We start from the raw sequence: 17,077 nt of genomic DNA, 5'->3' as shown, positions 1-17,077 counted from the left end.
AGACAGACAGTTTAACTAGGGGCTGGTCCAAGGCCAGTCTGTGCCATCCTTAACAACAAACTTCATCTAAAAGAACATTTTGTGTCTACTCTTACAGGTAGTGAGGTTGTCTGCCTCCAGCACCTTTGAAGACATATATCTAAGACAAATCTGTGCTATTTAATGAAATCAGACTGGAGCTACAATGCTTATAGGCCAAATAGCACTTCACTGACACAGTGATGGATTTTGTTTGTAAAGCTGCTCCCCTGGCGAGAGGGCCTACACAATGGATGCATCACTCTTGCATCTCAAGACAGCTTCAGTTACTTGCAGTCGTCGTCCTCTGCGCCTCCTTTCATCTGCATTGTTCCACTGAGTCAAATAACAGCATTAAACATAATCAGCATAGATAGTGTATAATGTCGTACAATGAGTGCATGAAGACTAGCAGCCACACTGTGCGCCCTGCTGCAGCTAGTTTCTTCACAGTGCGAGCAGGCGAGCCGCCATTTAGTGAGACTGTGAGACACCAACCTCAGCGTTACACTCTCGAAGCCCACAGCCTCACAGCCATCTATTCTCAATATGCCACATTCGTATTCATTTTTCCCCAAAACCTGACACGGCAATCTGATGATGAACCAGCCCCATTATTTTCTGTACGCCAGCAGGAAGAGATAGATCCCCGAACGCTGTGCATTCACAGAACCAACATTATCCCTCTATGTCAGAGGTGGGTAATATGCTGGCGGTCCCGGAGTCCAGAGGTGCATACAGAATGATGTCATTAATCCTCTGGGGCAATCTCTCTCTACCTTCCTCGCTCTCCTTCCACAACTGGCAACGCAAAAAACAGAGGCACATTTGCATGCTGCATATGTTGCCAGGTGGCTCTGCAGGCTGCAGGTACAAATTAGATTTCCTGACAACAAGGTGTACATGAAGGGGGGTAGTGGATGTAAGCACTTTCTTCCTTTCTACCTTTCTTTTTTCTTTTCCTCCTTTCAACTTTTAGATTTTGTTACTGTGCATGTCTTTAATCATACGACATGTCACCTTTCAAAAAAATGGTCATTTGGTAAAACAGTTCAAATCAACTATTTCTTTTTACATAGGAATAAAATGAAGGTATAGAAGAGCAAAATCAGCAGAGATCAGGTTGTGTTGGTTGGATGGTATGCCGACTTGGTATGCCAGCTTGTCTCCAAAACTTTCAGCCATTGTTCTCCTAGCTGCTGTGTCGATTCTGTCACATCCTCTCTGCCCCTAGTGTCCATGTTCATACTGCATTTTAGGTCCATGTTGTGTTCATTTTTGAGGACGTTCAAATAGACTAAGACTAAGCGCAGCAGCCATCATGGGCACATATACCCATAGTTCAAAGCAAGTATATCTCCAGACTATAGGATTACAAATACTCCTGAAGGAGAAATGAAACCAGGTCATATCTACACTAAATGCTGACCTATTGATCAGATGTGGCCTGCTATTTTAAATGAGGCACTGCACACGTTCAGATACACCAAGAACTTCACCTTGACACCAGATAAAGATGGGGGTGGAGAAGAAATGCAGCCATAAATGAGGGCTTAAACTTTTCTTTTTGGACTTGAAAGCTGAGGGCTGTGTGCACGTCTGGCATGTTTCTACACCAGGGGTTGTTGACATTGAATGTGTCAGTCACAATGAAACCAGCTTAGATGCTCCAAACTGGCTTTACCCACATTGTTTACCAGCAGCTCCTAAACAGAGAGCAGGAAGCAGCGTCTGGGTTGTGGATGACATTAACATTCCAAGTATTCTTCATTTGGTCGAGGCCTTGATCTCTCCGGAGACAATGAGACAGGGTGTCAAAGCGAAGACGGTGTTCATTTGAGTGTGTCAGTGTGTCATGAATGCTTGCTTGGTCTTGTGGTGACAAGCGGTATCAAAAAAGAAGCCTCCCATCTCGGTCTCCCCCAATTCCACATTCCACCATCATTGATCCGTCCCTTCAATTAACAGCCGGGTTTGTCCCCAATCAATTCCCATCTCCCACCTCTGTTCCTCCCTCCGTCTATCCCTCTCTCTCTCTCTCTCTCTCACTCACTCTCCATTTCTTCATTTTTCACATCTCCCCCCTGTGTCCCCCCCCTCCCTCACAAGCCCCTACCTCACACCCTGAGGTCTCCGGGGTCACCCCCTCCAAGGTGATTCGTAAACAGCAGCTCGCCTAAAGATCAATACTTTATCAACGAGCCACAACAGGCTTCTGCACTTATCCTATATGATCTTTGTGGTAAAGGCCTCAGAGCATCCATCTCCGCCACTGCCCCGCTCCCTAAGCTCTGTTGCTAAGACAATCAGAAGAAAAGAGAGAGGGATGAAGAGATGTGGAGGAGGGGCCGGAGGAGGTAAGGAGAGAGGCAAAGGGAGAGGGGATTGTGCAGGGTCCAGGGGCTCGCTGTTAGAGGAGGGATTTGCTGCTCCGCTGCTTTTAGCTTGATCTGCATCTGATTAAGGAGAGAGGGCAGAGTGTTGTCCTTCACCCTCGTGCTCCCCTGTCCCACCATTATGTACCCTGGCACTGAGATCCATCATCCACCTACCACAGACCAGGCCGCCACAGCCTGGGGACTTATTAGACCGACCCTGCTCTGTTCAGCTCAGCCCCACTCTGCATATCATGGAGGGTGAAAAGCCTCTGCTGCTACTGTAATACACTGTATATATATAACAACTACATCAATATGAGTCAGGTGAAGACAGAAGAAAATACATAAACACATAAAAGTCACTCATGTTTGTGCTATAGGACTTTCATTATTGCCTTTTAAATCTTTAACCTTAATGCAGTGTTTCAGTACATTCAAAGTCAAATAACAGCACTCTTCAAAAACTTAAACATGTACTAAGCATAGTTTATCATCCCAGTACATGCTGACATTTGAATACTTTGTGAGGACTATATCGAGCAGTGGCTCGGGACCAAAACGTGGGTCGTGGAGCCATTCTCAATGTGTGCCTGAAAAACCAAATCATGTCAAGAAGTCTGTGAAGTGCTTTTTAAACAAGTTTGTTATATTCTGTTTCTTTGTTCAGTCAAACGTTTGTCCCGTCTGAGGTCCACACTGCACAACCTTTCATTAAATAAATCTGATTGGTTGAAAAATATCAGAAATTTGGTTCATGATTTTTCATGAATGAGTCGGCGGTGGGTCTTGAGGCGCGACCAGTTGAGAACCACTGGTGTAGAGCACAGTCTGAAATTTGAAATTCAATTAAAGGAAATGTATTCGGATGACCAGTGAGATACGTATTATGCAGAATAATGCAGCACTTAAATCATCAAGCATCGGAGAAAAACAATGCATGAATCAATGTAATCAAATGTAATTGTCTTAATCTTTTGATGTAGCACTTTGTTACCTTGTTAAGAAAAGCTGTATGTAAATAAATACTATTATCAATGTATTACTGATATAATTAAGCCATGATAACTGCAGGTATAAGTAGACAGGCCCAATGAAGCTTCAACATAAGATGCTTTCATGGTATTAAATATTGTTGGCCCTTTTTTCATGTCCTTCTCAAGTCATCCTTTTGTATTTTTAGTATTGACCCTCAAATTGCCCCTGATGGGTGAAATATATATTTTTAACGGAAATAACTGTATCTATATAAAGAGGACTTAGAAGGACTTTCTACATCAAAATAATTTCATACCAAATCTTAAACTTTCAAATTTAGCTGTTTTGGCCAATTATGGCTTTTTTCTTGCCCTAAAAAACATTTTTAAATTTAAAAAAAGTTTCCCACTCAAAGACACTAAAGCAACTATTTATAACACTTTACAATGATGATGAGTTTGAGCTAAATTCACCTCTTCAAAACAAGGCTGTGGAGGACAGTATCTGTTCTCTCTGCTGTCTCCCTGTGGCTCTCATCCAATAATCCTGCATCAAACCCGTCAGACTGAAAGAGTGAAAAGTGAAGGAGCCCGCCATGTGCAAACATCAATCCTAAATTTCCAGCCTCAATACCATCCTGACCTTGGTTTGGAATGACATCTATTTGCTGGCTGGCTGCACACATCTCTTTGCAAATTGTATGGGCCAGGCTAATTTGTTTTTATGCACGTTTAGTCAAGAATGTGATGCCACGTTAGCTTTTGGGAGCACTGCCAATGTGTTGTTGGGGTTCCGAGTGACAGACAGAAAAAGGGTGATTGAGGATGATTGTTCTGCCGGTTGTGTTGATATATGAAAAGAAAGGAGCCCTGAACGCATCCTGGAATGGGTTCCCGGGAGATAGGAGTCCTTCTGGGAGCACCTAAAGCTGAAAATCATCATGTGTGCATTGAAATAAACAATGACCTTTAAAGCTCAAATCCTAGAGTAAGGACAGGTGCTGGGTAGTAGCTTAACTAACCCCCCAGTGTCATAAAAGCCTTAGAAAACATTATTAAACATGAATCAGTCCAAGGAAGGAAAATGTATGGGTAAAAAAGGGACATAAAAAAACTTGTCAGCACCCTTCCTTGACCTGCCAGCAAAACAATAACTTGTGCCCACACTATAGCTGAAATGTAAACAGCTCGTGCAGGACAATATTTGCCTTCCTCATAGCTGAAATGACCTCTCGACTCCACACAGTCAACCTCACGCTGTTGTTTCATTATCTTTTCTGCACAAGATTGAGACTCTGGCTCTGCTACCTTCACACATGCAGCCTCATTACCGTCATCAGTTTTCAAGAGAGAGCCCCATATAGACACACAACAACCCCCCCCCCGTAGGATCCTAATGAACCCCTACACATGACCTGACTTTACCGCATTGATAATGTACAGTACACAGAGAGCAACCAAACAGAGATAAGTATTTATCGTATATTCTCATACACTGTACACACTATCCCCCTCTCCCCACATGTCCTCCTTTGACCAGGGCCCAGTTCATCCCCCTGACATGCAGCCGTCATCATGTTATGTGTCAGAAATAGTCCCCATGGCTCTCACATGCAGCAGGCTGCTGGGACATGCATTCAAGTAAATGCTGTCCATAACCTGAGATGTGTTCTTTTCCACATGCCCTGCACGTTACACATATTGGGCAACATAGACAGTTTAGGTGAACAGGGTCACACACACATATATGGACATGTGCTCACGCAGACTCACACACACACACACACACACACACACACACACGCACACGCACACGCACACGCACACACGCACACACACACACACACACACACACACACACACACACACACACACACACACACACACACACACACCACTAAAGATAAATGCACACACATACTGCACCAGCAGTAACACACACTGCTGTACTCTTGAGGATCATGTCAACTTGTGTGCAAAGGTCATAGTCCACTGACAAAGTTCACATATGTCTTAATGATATATATGACTGCAGCATGTTCACTGGTCAGCATGCTTCACACTGTAGAGCACTGAGTTCATTCAACACTGTTAAACGACCTACATATTCACTGCCTTAATGAAAGTAGATATCGCTGACAGAAAAAAAAACCTCAAAAGCTAACTTAACCCAACATAGAAATCCAAATCATTTAAAAATATTGTGAGTGCTTTCAAGCCGTGTGTTTTTCTATGTAGTGGGTTTAGAGACATTTTCTTAAGAAACAATCACCAGCAAGTATAAAAGAGGTTGATGTCACTTAGTTTGTTCTGCTGAATACATTTAAATCTTTATGTTTCATTTACTGACGCCCTCTATTCCTGCATCAGTATAATAACCTAATGTATACAAATATCTGGTTTAATTCATTGCATATACAATCTATGTACTATAATGTTTCGAAAAGAAAAAGTAGTAACAACTAAATTTTTCAAATGTCAATTTCAATCAATCTGGCAAACTTTATTTGTATAGGGCCAATTAGTAAAAAATGTTTTCTCAAGACACTTTACAAGAAGCAGGTAAAAGACCTTTCTCTTTGTCATATTATATTACAAAAGAGAATTTCTGTTCTTTTATTAATTGTTTTCTTATCTTCTAGAAAAAGCCAAATGAAGATGAAAGAAAAAGCATTTAAAGCATGCCTCCCATTTCCTTAAAATGAAAATATAGCAAGCGGGGATGTTTTAAAGTGATTCTGTACTGGTAGCATTCTCTGAGGGGATACGGATAGTCTCTGCTATCATTTCACGCTATAACATTTTTCAACACAGATTTTGTGAGAAACCAAAAAACCATGTTAACAAGGTCCAATATTTACGCTAGTCCGGCTTCTTGAATCTCTTCTTGCCTTTTTAGTGTCACCGTCCTCTACATTCTGTTGGCCTCAGCCATTGTATCAAACAGAAGAGAGACGGGCTAACTGTCTACTACAGTATAGCTGAGGGCTGGTGTGTGAACTAGATCCCTAAAGCCGTACACTCTTCTTGTTGTTCTGCTACAGTTTCATACCACGACCGGGGTGCTCTGTGGAAACTGGATAGACACTAGTATTCTCCGTGTTGAAAGTTATTTTACAATTAGAATCAACTTTGAAACTTTTACTTAAGACAGAAAAGTTCCATATTATTTATTTAAGATACACTATAGACTCTGTTTTGAAAATTATTATCTTAGCCCCTATAGCTAAGCAAAATACTGTTTACACTGCAATCTTTGGGTGAAAAAAACTGCTTTGTCTTGAAACACTTTTAAACTCGTGTATATATTTGAAAGACTTGGATCAAGTTTCATGTTCTTAAAGGTACCCATATCAATAAAGCCAACACAGGGATATCTTTTCTGTCAAGATCGCCTTACTTTGATCACTCTTTCTCACTTGGCACACAACTGGAACACACACAGCACACCTTTGATCTTTAATTTCAATAGGAGAAAAACTGCTTTTTCCATCAATACAATAAAATACAATCATTTCTCCTTAAACACACAATAGTCCACTTCATGGATTCCTGACTCGTATCCTTTTGTCCCTGTGTATAAAAATTTACATGCAGTTCTGCAGATAATAGATGTCCATTCATGCACCGGAGGTTTGATAGCCACAGAGTAGCCTCACAACCTCTGGCTGCCCAAGGCTACTCCTCGCCAACATCAAGTCAAGCGTTCCACCAAAAATTTGATTGAAAGTGGAATGAAGAGATACAAGAGCATGTGATATGGCTTCAGGGATGGGGAGCAGTTTTGACGCAATCTCACAGACGGGGTGCTATCAGAAATATCAGGTATGCTTGTATAGCCGGAGGTTATTCCACGGGATTAGAAACCAGTATTATCTCTCCGCAGCCTGAATGTGAAAATAGCCAATGCTGACTTTAAGTGTGTGTCAGTCAAAGCACACTCCAGCTCGCCGTCCAGCAAAGGCTATCAAAGACATGATTTAGTATTCTGTGGGTATGAAGAAAATGATGCTCTAATATTCCCAATATAGGATTCCTTGCGTCACCTAGATCAATACACCTAATAAATCCAGTTACAGTTATAGTGAAATATATTTTTAACAGGTTTAGAACACTATGTTCGGTACAAATAAAGAAAACATTTTCTTTTCAGGTAAACAGCTGTTGACCTTAGTGTTCAAGCTGCAGTACTGATCTTACAGGGTACAAAGATGTGTGTTCTGTGAGGATTAGGAACAAGAGCACCTGCAGAGTTACCTGTGTGTTTGTGCTGTGCTCATATTGAGAGGATGAAGTGAGTCCATATGTTTACCTAAGGACAAGGTCTATTTCTTTGTTACCTGTAGCTCTATAAGGTCAAAGGTCATTTCTGCTTCTGCTGAAAAGACTTCAGTGCTCCTTATCTTACATCTTTGTCTGTTTGTCTTGTTTTCCTTCTATCTGTCCCCTAATTTTACCTTCCATCTTGACATCTCAGCCTGTCACTGATTCACGCTCACCTCCTCCCCTCGACCTGCAGCTCCTCCGTCCCTCCATCCGTCACTCGGCTGTCCCGAGGCACGCGGGCAGGAGCCGGGCTGACTGTGCACAGAGGTCCTGCAAGGGTGACCACTCCCTGCTGTCTGATCGGCTCCTGTTTGTTTGATGACGTGGCTGGCCATTTAAAAGGCAAATTGGTTCTCTGTGCGCAGCATTCTGGCTTTGTCTGGAAAGAAGCATATAGTTCATGCAGATTTGTATTCCTAATTTTTTACAAGGAGACATAAGTGAACATTGGGTGTATGGTCTGAACTCTTTTCAGAATGGCTCCGTCCATATACCATAAACAGGAAAACTGAAAAAAAGACCCATATTTTTGTTTCTCTTCTACTAACAAGCGCCTGCTGCTGACAGTGTTCCAAGGAGATCATGAACATGCACAATGAAGAGACTTTTGAAACACTGCATATTAGCTTATGTCAACACAGGCAGGAGCAGGTCTGTGAAGCAAATGTATGCACATAAGTTTAACTCGAGGGTTTTGAAAGTGAAGTTACTAAAGGAAACATCCATGACAGCTGAGTTGAAGTTACAACAGGACAAATACGAGTTGGGGTGTCTTACCTCAATACTTTCTTATAATGACACTTACAGAGGACATTCCAAAAGGGTATTTGTTTATTTTTTTCTTCCTGGATCATGTTCAATGTATTTTTCTCTTGGTGTGTTGAAATGAGACATTCACATCACATTAGCTCAGTTATGTCCCATGCCCTCAAATATGCATGCTAACACTTTTCTATTCTAATAGATAAATTCACAGTGGCTGAACAAGTGAGCTCTTCTAGCTTTTCAGGCTGCCTCACCAGTGTCTGAAAACTAAGAAAAAGACCCAAAGAAACATAGATACAACCCCATCTTGGTTGCATGTCATCATTAGCATTCATTGCTTTGATTTAAGCTTGCAACAGTTGCAGGTTGTGATGAGAAAGCTCTGTCAAGCGCGTAGCTGTTGCAGATTATGGCCGATAGTTCTTTGCAGGAATCATTTTCACCTTGTTTTCATTTTATTTCTTCTTCTTTATAACTGGGGAAGTTGGTGTTAATTGTATGTGATATCCTTGTGCGCAGGATATATAGCAGGTATGTGTGGGAGAATTTCAGCTTTGAAGATATAATCATTATGAACATTTTGGTACTTCTGATACATCTGTTACTCTGTTTGCTCAACATGTGAATGGATAATGATAACATTTTCATTTGGTAAGATATTTCTGTCCGTTAATTAAATCTATCAATTGTATCAAGTTTATCAAAGACAAATACAAAAAGTATCAAGCATTTAATAGATGAAATGTGTGTTGTAGGTTGACATTAAAGTGTCTGTATTTCTTTAAGTATTTGCAGAATGTCTGGTATTTTGCATATGATGGTTGCAGAAACGCACACACAACATTTTAAAGACTTAAGGACTAGTTCAGTATTACACAAGAGGGCAACTGCAAAACTCCAACACAAAACGCCTCATCTGATGAGCAGCATGAGGTACATCAGTAGCTGCGCTTTAAAGTAAATACATATGAGCAAAGAAAAAGTAAAGAAGTTATATGTTTCAGCTGGTCAGTACAGTGAAACATTCCTTTTCTGTGCATGCTTTAAATGCATGTGTTTGCTTGTCTGTGCGGCCATTTGTATTTCAGCCACTGCTGGACACACTGCTGGACTTACAGTCATTTCTTTATTCTCCATTAACCATGAGCACACACACACGCATACACACACACACACACACACACACACACACACACACACACACACACACACATACACACACACACACACACACACACACTGATATCTGGGTCAAGGCATCCAGGGGTAATGGGAAAAGCCTGAGGCGTATCTGCCAGGCAAATGATCTTATGAAATGATTAAAGAGTAGTTTCTCTCACTGAAGGCCCGGATAACACCAGACCAGTGGTGCATATGCAGGTTGAAGCATCTGTGTGCATGTGATTTTGTTTGTGTGTACTAACTGGGCTAATCCAGACCCAACAGCATCATCCTGAAGGTTCATGGGAAGAGGACAGCATGGTAATACTGGCCAAATGTACCACAAGGCCTAGATATAGCAGATTTATGCTGTCACAATACTTTCTCTTTTGATAACCTTTGGCCATACAGGGTAATATATACATTTATATAATTTTGGTCCTTTCCTCTTTGTTATGTCATAATCTACAATGTTGGCTTTTCTTTTGATGCAGACTGGTAAGTATCTCCTTTTAGTTTGGCTATGGGATACGTGAAGGCAAAATCGCAGAGTTAAGGGAAGAATTTTAGAATAATATGTTTGTTCCACAGACTTTTACCTTGTTCTGCCCTACTGTAATGGTATTGTCCAGTACCTCTGTGTTGTGATTGGCTCATAGGTCAACACAGGACTTAAACTAGAGGGCTGTTGATTGTGTATTGTGTGAATTCAAATGTCTACATTGACTTTACGTCCTAAACCAAACCACGATCTGTTGTTAAACCTGACTGCAGAGTTTAGAACATCAGTCCACTGAATTTATAAGCAAACAAGTTTCCTGGCAAAAGGCCCTTTAAGATCAATTTTGAGATAACGGTTGCAAGGTATACCACCAATCTGAACCACACTTTGCTTTGATTTAGCTGAACTATACTCTCACAATAGACCATCCTCTTATGACATCATACTCAAGGTGTGATGCTCCAACGTAAACATGTCTTACTGCGATTTTCTAGGTTGTCAGCCACATAAACCTCATGAATTTGACAAATTGTTGTCATTTGCTCCATTGCTTTTAAATGATAAGAAACTACAAAGACAGCAGATACTGAAAATCCAGAGATACATTGAGTCATATACAGTATGTTAAACCATTAGACCACAGCTAGCGTTAGCATTCAGCCACTTCCTTGCTAACACTAAACATTTGGAATCACGGATAGACCAGGCATGTATCCATTGTTGATTTGACTTAAATTGAAGTAAGTATAAGGTGAAACTCAATAGATGTATTTTAAGCCTTAGGTCTATAACAAGATGTTAATAGCTTTCCCATCAAGCTCCACTGTGAAATATCATGTCACTGTATAATGGATGCAGTGACATGATATTTTAAAGCAACAGAAATAACAGTGAAGCATTGACGCTTACACAGTTAGTGAACCTTTGTAAGTTTGAAATAAATTGTGTTTGTGTGTGCACGTTTTTTTAATCAAATAACCAATGATAAGTAATTAAGACAATTTGGCAGGAAATTAATCTTAGCTTGATTCTTTAGGGACTACAAAAACAAAGATGTGTGTCCAAAGTCACAATTGTAAGTACTTAGAAAATTGCAATATCTTGTACGCTGTCTAGTTTGTGAAAAACACATTTATTGGAAATTAAGTCCATTTCAAGTTAGCCAGTGTGCACAACTTTTTCCTTGGAAATTCTTATGAAACGAGGAACGTATTTATTTACAACTGAGAGTAGTACTACCATTAGGCTGTTGAAAACAGCTGAAAAGGTTGATTTGTACTTAAGTCCCACCTTTTGATTAGGCAAATAGAAAATGGCTTTGGATTTTGAGGTTGCACCTGGGGTGGCCAATCAGATTTCAAGGGGGGCCCATGCCACCCCTGCCAACCCATCTGGACACACCCCTGGCTGGATAAGGTACACACATTTTTGCATAGTTATTGGGGAACAAATGAGAAGTAATGACTAGTTAACTGTTAGTTAACAGGTAGATATTTGGTAACTTATTAAAATCTATAGAGTAGCTAATGATTACTTAATAGAGAATAAAGTAGGTTATTACAATGGGTACTCATTACTGATTCATAACCTAATCATTACTCACTTGTTTTTTTTGTAACCTATAGTAATCATAAGGTACTCTATAGACATTGATGAGGACTTACTCACTACCTACCCTTTGACTAATTGTTAGCTAGTCAGTTCGTCATTGGTTTCCTAGTAACACATGTTTTGTTTTATTGTGAAGCACTTTGTGACGTCTGCTGTTGAAAAGTGCTATATAAATAAACTTTTATTTACTTTACTTACTTATATATTCAGTAATGCAACATTTTGTGCATCATATACAATATCCCTGTTAACTGATGATTAACTAGTAGTTACTCCCTTGTTTGCTCCCCGGTAACTGTACAAAATGTGTGTACCTTTTTGTAAAGTGTTACCCGAAAATGATAAAATTTGAGCTTTCCATTCTGAGTTTAATGTTACAGGAACATCGCCGCCGTTGATCAGCCTCCTGACATGTGCGAAGGCTGACAAAGCTATACAGTTATTTTTACTCTGACAGTAAACTGCATCAACCCAACACCACGTTATTTGCTAAAGGAGTCAGCTCTATTGCAAAGTGCTGACAGATATGCAAACAAGTATAATATGTGTTAATGACTGCTAGCTTAGTGTGTGAATAGCAAGGTGTTGATTGGTGCTGTTGCAAGCTGCTGTAGCCAAGAGCGGCCTGGTCCAGTGCGTTGAGTTATAACACACACACCCTCAGCCAACAATAACTAACTTCTGTCTGCAACAGCTCTTGCAGTCACTTCTGCTCTTTTCCAGACAGAGGCAATGCTGTCTTATATAGCTCAAGTTTGCCTTCTGGCCATGTGTGGAGAAGTGGGGGAGGATAAACGAAACCCTTTCGGACAGTGGTGAAGTGACCCACATGTTTTATCCGGTCATCTCTCCATCCTTCGTCTTGTCTTCTCTCGTTTTCTTCTATTTCCCTACTGGCCATCTCTCTTGTTCTCTCTCTCTCCTGCTTTGCCTCTGCACTAATGCAGTCGCCTCGCACCAGTGGTGTAGCCGCAGTGACAGCAGACAGATGTTTGGTGCCACTTTTGCAAAGACAAAATGCAGGACAGGAAGCCCAGTCCACACATGCAAATTTATACTTTATACATACCAAATGTGCTGCACAGTGACAGCTGCACCACTCTGAGTGTGACTCTCTCTCTGTTATATGCAAAGTAAAATCTTCACAAAAATTCATATACACACATACACATAGGTTTCTGGTAGCCACATCAGAAGAAGAGAGAGGCTGTGTTGTTCCTGGTGTCACAGGATCACCCTCTCCACAGATGACAAACAGATATAATCAGCTCTCCAGAGACCCATCCTGCTGCTGCCACAGTCATTACAGCTGGACTAATACATATATCAAACAATCAGGGGGCACTGGCCACTACAACACACACTCTTACACATAAATAACTGCTTTATATTTCACACACACATATGCATGTTATCTGCACATAATTGCACGCGCTGTCAACACTCATCGTCGTTGCATCAACACATCACTCATATCAAAGGAATTGTCCCTCTGACCCTCCCTGGCACACAGAGCAGAATAATCGCATAATCTCCAAACTAAGGATCCATATACATATCTAAATGAGTGGCTGGGCCATCCTGTCATTCCATCAGTGAAGATTTGCATGTGTGTGATGTATTTAATACTTTCTCATGCCTGATCCACCGCACCATAATAACACAGCATGTGAATCAAGCAGAGCCAGACCTGGAGCTGATTTATAGTCTTTCCCTGGCTGGAGGCTCCGTCTGCGCCGTTTGATGTGATGGGAGTGTGTCTGTGTGAATGAATAAGATGCACAGAGATATAGATAGGTGCTTATGCATGTGTCTCTGTGGGCGGATGTGTGTGTGTGTGTGTGTGTGTGTGTGTGTGTGTGTGTGGGTGTGTGTCGGGGGGTTCACCCGTCTAATGCATGTCGTCTAGACAACATTTGTGCCCTGCGTCCGAAAGGGGTGATTGTCTTATGCAAATGAGGCCACGCTGGCTGTGACATGTCGTCCAGCATGTGGGTCATATGATGAGAGAGAGCAGTGACGGTTGATAGGTTTTTTTTAGTATTAGCATGTCCATTGTTCACCATCACCTCTTAAAGAAGGGAAGACACTGAGTGGTATTCAGGCCCAAAGGAGCACAATGTATGATTTGTAACAAATGTATGTTGATTTATGAACCAAAAAGACCAAACTATTAGTTAGCAATATGCTAACTGGTTGCATAGTTGGTTCTTTTACTCTTTTACTTGTTTCTTATTTTGCCAGATCAGCAAAATAAGAAACAAACAAATTTTACTGCCATGCATAAATCTTCTTTTTAGTTTTTGGCTAACACCCTAATGTAAGGGGATTACAATCTGACTTGTGATGTTCAAATATGGTACAATTTAAATTAATAGCCCGGCTTTTCTTTACTTCAATCTATGAAATGATCGTGCCTTTTTTTTGGGACAGGCATCAATATGAGTCGGGCCTTTAATTATTCTCAATCAAAACTTTTGCACATCTATGCCAACTGCTGAAGAGAGGGAGAGAGCCCTGTTAATATAGTCACTAATGAGTTCTGTGTAAGGAAAGAATAAGTAAACCTTCATTGTATCTGGGTGGAGACCCAGTGGTAGAGATACTCACAAAAACATTGAAACCAAAACTCTCTGCAAAGGATAAGAAACTCAAATAAATGATTTGATTATGACAATAGGAGGACTCACTCGCGGCACCAATAGCCTCACGGTTAAATCGGGCGACCCATGTACAGAGGCTTTAGTCCTCATTGCAGTCCACATTGCTGCGGCCTCGGGTTTGAATGCAACCTTGGCCCTTTGCTGAATGTCATCCCCCACTCTCTCCTACCAACATTTCCTGTCCCTCTTCAGCTGTCCTAACTAATAAAGGCTACAAGGCCCAAACTTTAAAGAAGAAAAAACAAGAGTCATGTATGATCCTGTTCTTCCTGTTTTATTTTCTTATAGAATAATTGTTTGTATCTTGTATTGTTCTGTCTTTTATTGTTGATTTAGTTTGGTACTGTTTTTTATGTATCTGTTTAGTTTTATGTATTCTAAAGGCCCATAGGGACGGACAACAGTGTTCCATACTTGTCCCTGAATAAATAAACATGAAATTAATAAACAGAAGGGTTCATCTCAAATTAACATATGGCCAAAAAACTGTTTAGATGTTAGTTGTTTTTTTAAACACTCAAACAACACTTTAAAATGGGCCTCTTTCATGTATATGCACAATTGCATCGCTTTAAAGGAAGAATGTGTGACTTTTTGATCCAGTATGTCGCCCTTGAGCACCAGCATGAAACCAAAACAAACTGTCGCTGTTTGGCGACACCTCCGCTATTCTGAAGCCTCTGCTCTCCTCCAGCGGCACACCTCCAACACCAAAAATTGTCCTTTCCTCGAGCTGCACTTGCCTGTGTTCTGCATTGTTGTGTTACCAGGCTAATGTTAGCACTCTTTGGTTAACTCGTAGCTTCACATTGCGCATAAATTGACATGGAATGACCGAGCTCTAAAGACACTAACGTGACATCCACATAAGCAGTGAGTAGGTTATTCTTCTTTTCTCTAGTCCTTGACTAAAACAGCTTTTATACACAAGGCTGCCCTGTCCATGTAAACATGATGTAAACACGGCCCGACGACAGTACAGCTGGTGCGACTCACGCTTCTCACTCATTGTAGACAGTCACTCTTATATTCACAGAGGATATATTTCATTTATGCTGTGTTTATGTGTAAAATGTCGACCATTCTTACTTTAATATAAAAATGACCAAATTAGGTCCTTTTTTTTGGCCCAGTTCGTTTCAGAAACTTTCTTATTGTATAACTTTTGCCTCATTTAAGAGTCCTCTGATTGAAACTGCTGGGCTTTTAAAAATATGATTCCTTGCTATTTGGTGGAAAATGCCCTTTTAATGTCTTCCCTCCAGCAAAGACTAAACTTGTGTATGTTTTACTGATGTGCAACACCAATACGGTGATAAGCCTGTTCAGCTCTGTTCATGTCATTATGTCATAAAAAGATGAGGTTGCATGGTCAGCACTGTGACATGTGATTCCTCTTCATACTGTCACACTCTTCTTGTCCTGGCTAACAAACATGGCAGCCAATTTCTTGTAGCTCCCAGTAAAAATGCCCTCTCTAATTATGGAAAGCTAGAAAGGGCTGCTGGGGTGGAGTGTGGAAACACTGTAAGGCTTGGGATATAAGGGAATGAAGGAGGGGTGTGGGTGGGGGGGTTGTGGGACAGCAGGGAGCAGTATGGACTTGACAACCCAGGGCATTAATAGTGTGAATGGATTTCAGAACAGATGACCTGCATGCTGATCTCATGATCTGTGCCTTCCAGTCTTTCCTAAACGCAAGTTTTTTACTTCTCATCTCTCTCTCATCATTTCTCTTGTTTTTCTCTCTTTCTAGTACAGACCCCCCCCCCCACCCCCCCTCCTCTCTTCATCACATGCCACAGCCTAGAGTATAATTGTAGGATATGTCCAGAGGTCCATGCTAACCTTTAACCCGGTCTCTTGGATAGAAGGGGGCCCCGGTTTCTGCCTGAGCATAAAGAGCGGCGGGGCCAGCGGCAGTATTGTTGGAGGGGGCTGCTGACTGACAGGTCATTTTTCACCTTTTGTATTTTTTTTTAAACAGCAATTTTATCTTGCAAAGTAACGCCTTGGCAACCATGAAGAGTGAAGCTTCAATGTGCTTGTTATTGTTAAGCGATGATCCGATGGTATTCACAGGATAAATGTAGCCAAGGAATTCTGTGGGGAGAGATTCAAAAAGGTTCTTTATGTTTAACATGAGCAATATTTCCCTTATTTATGTCCGTCTGCTTTTCTTATGCTGATGGTAAAAAGTTTTGTTAAAGCAGCGGTATAAATAATAAAAAAACAGCTGTTACAAATCTCGACATCCCGACAAGTTTAAACAAAAAAAAAAAACACGCACATAAAGCCACCACATGGCTAAACAATTTTCATACATTTGTTTACTTGAGGTACTTGTGTATTTACAACCGCTGACACACCATCACACTCGTCTCACTCTAGCTTCAGCGCTCTCCGTCTTCTCTTGGTATCTGGCGTCGTATCAAAGAAGGGGAACGCTCCAAGTTTTAAATTGAATTTCATGCTGGATTAGTGGCACTTCTCTGAAATGCATGCGAGCCTCCCCTAATGACGCGCTCATCTTCACTCTCCAGAGACACCCTGTGTTTGTGTGAGTGTGGGGTTGTTTGTGTGTGTTTCTCCATCAATTAGCATGAGCTGACTAGTGGCACATAACAGATATGTTTGCCTTATCAGTGGAAGTAATTGCTTTGTTAGGTTCTGTTGGCA

This window comes from Labrus mixtus, chromosome 2, assembly GCF_963584025.1.
Source record: "Labrus mixtus chromosome 2, fLabMix1.1, whole genome shotgun sequence".
Taxonomy (NCBI): Eukaryota; Metazoa; Chordata; class Actinopteri; order Labriformes; family Labridae; genus Labrus; species Labrus mixtus.
Note: the sequence above shows the minus strand (reverse complement) of the source record.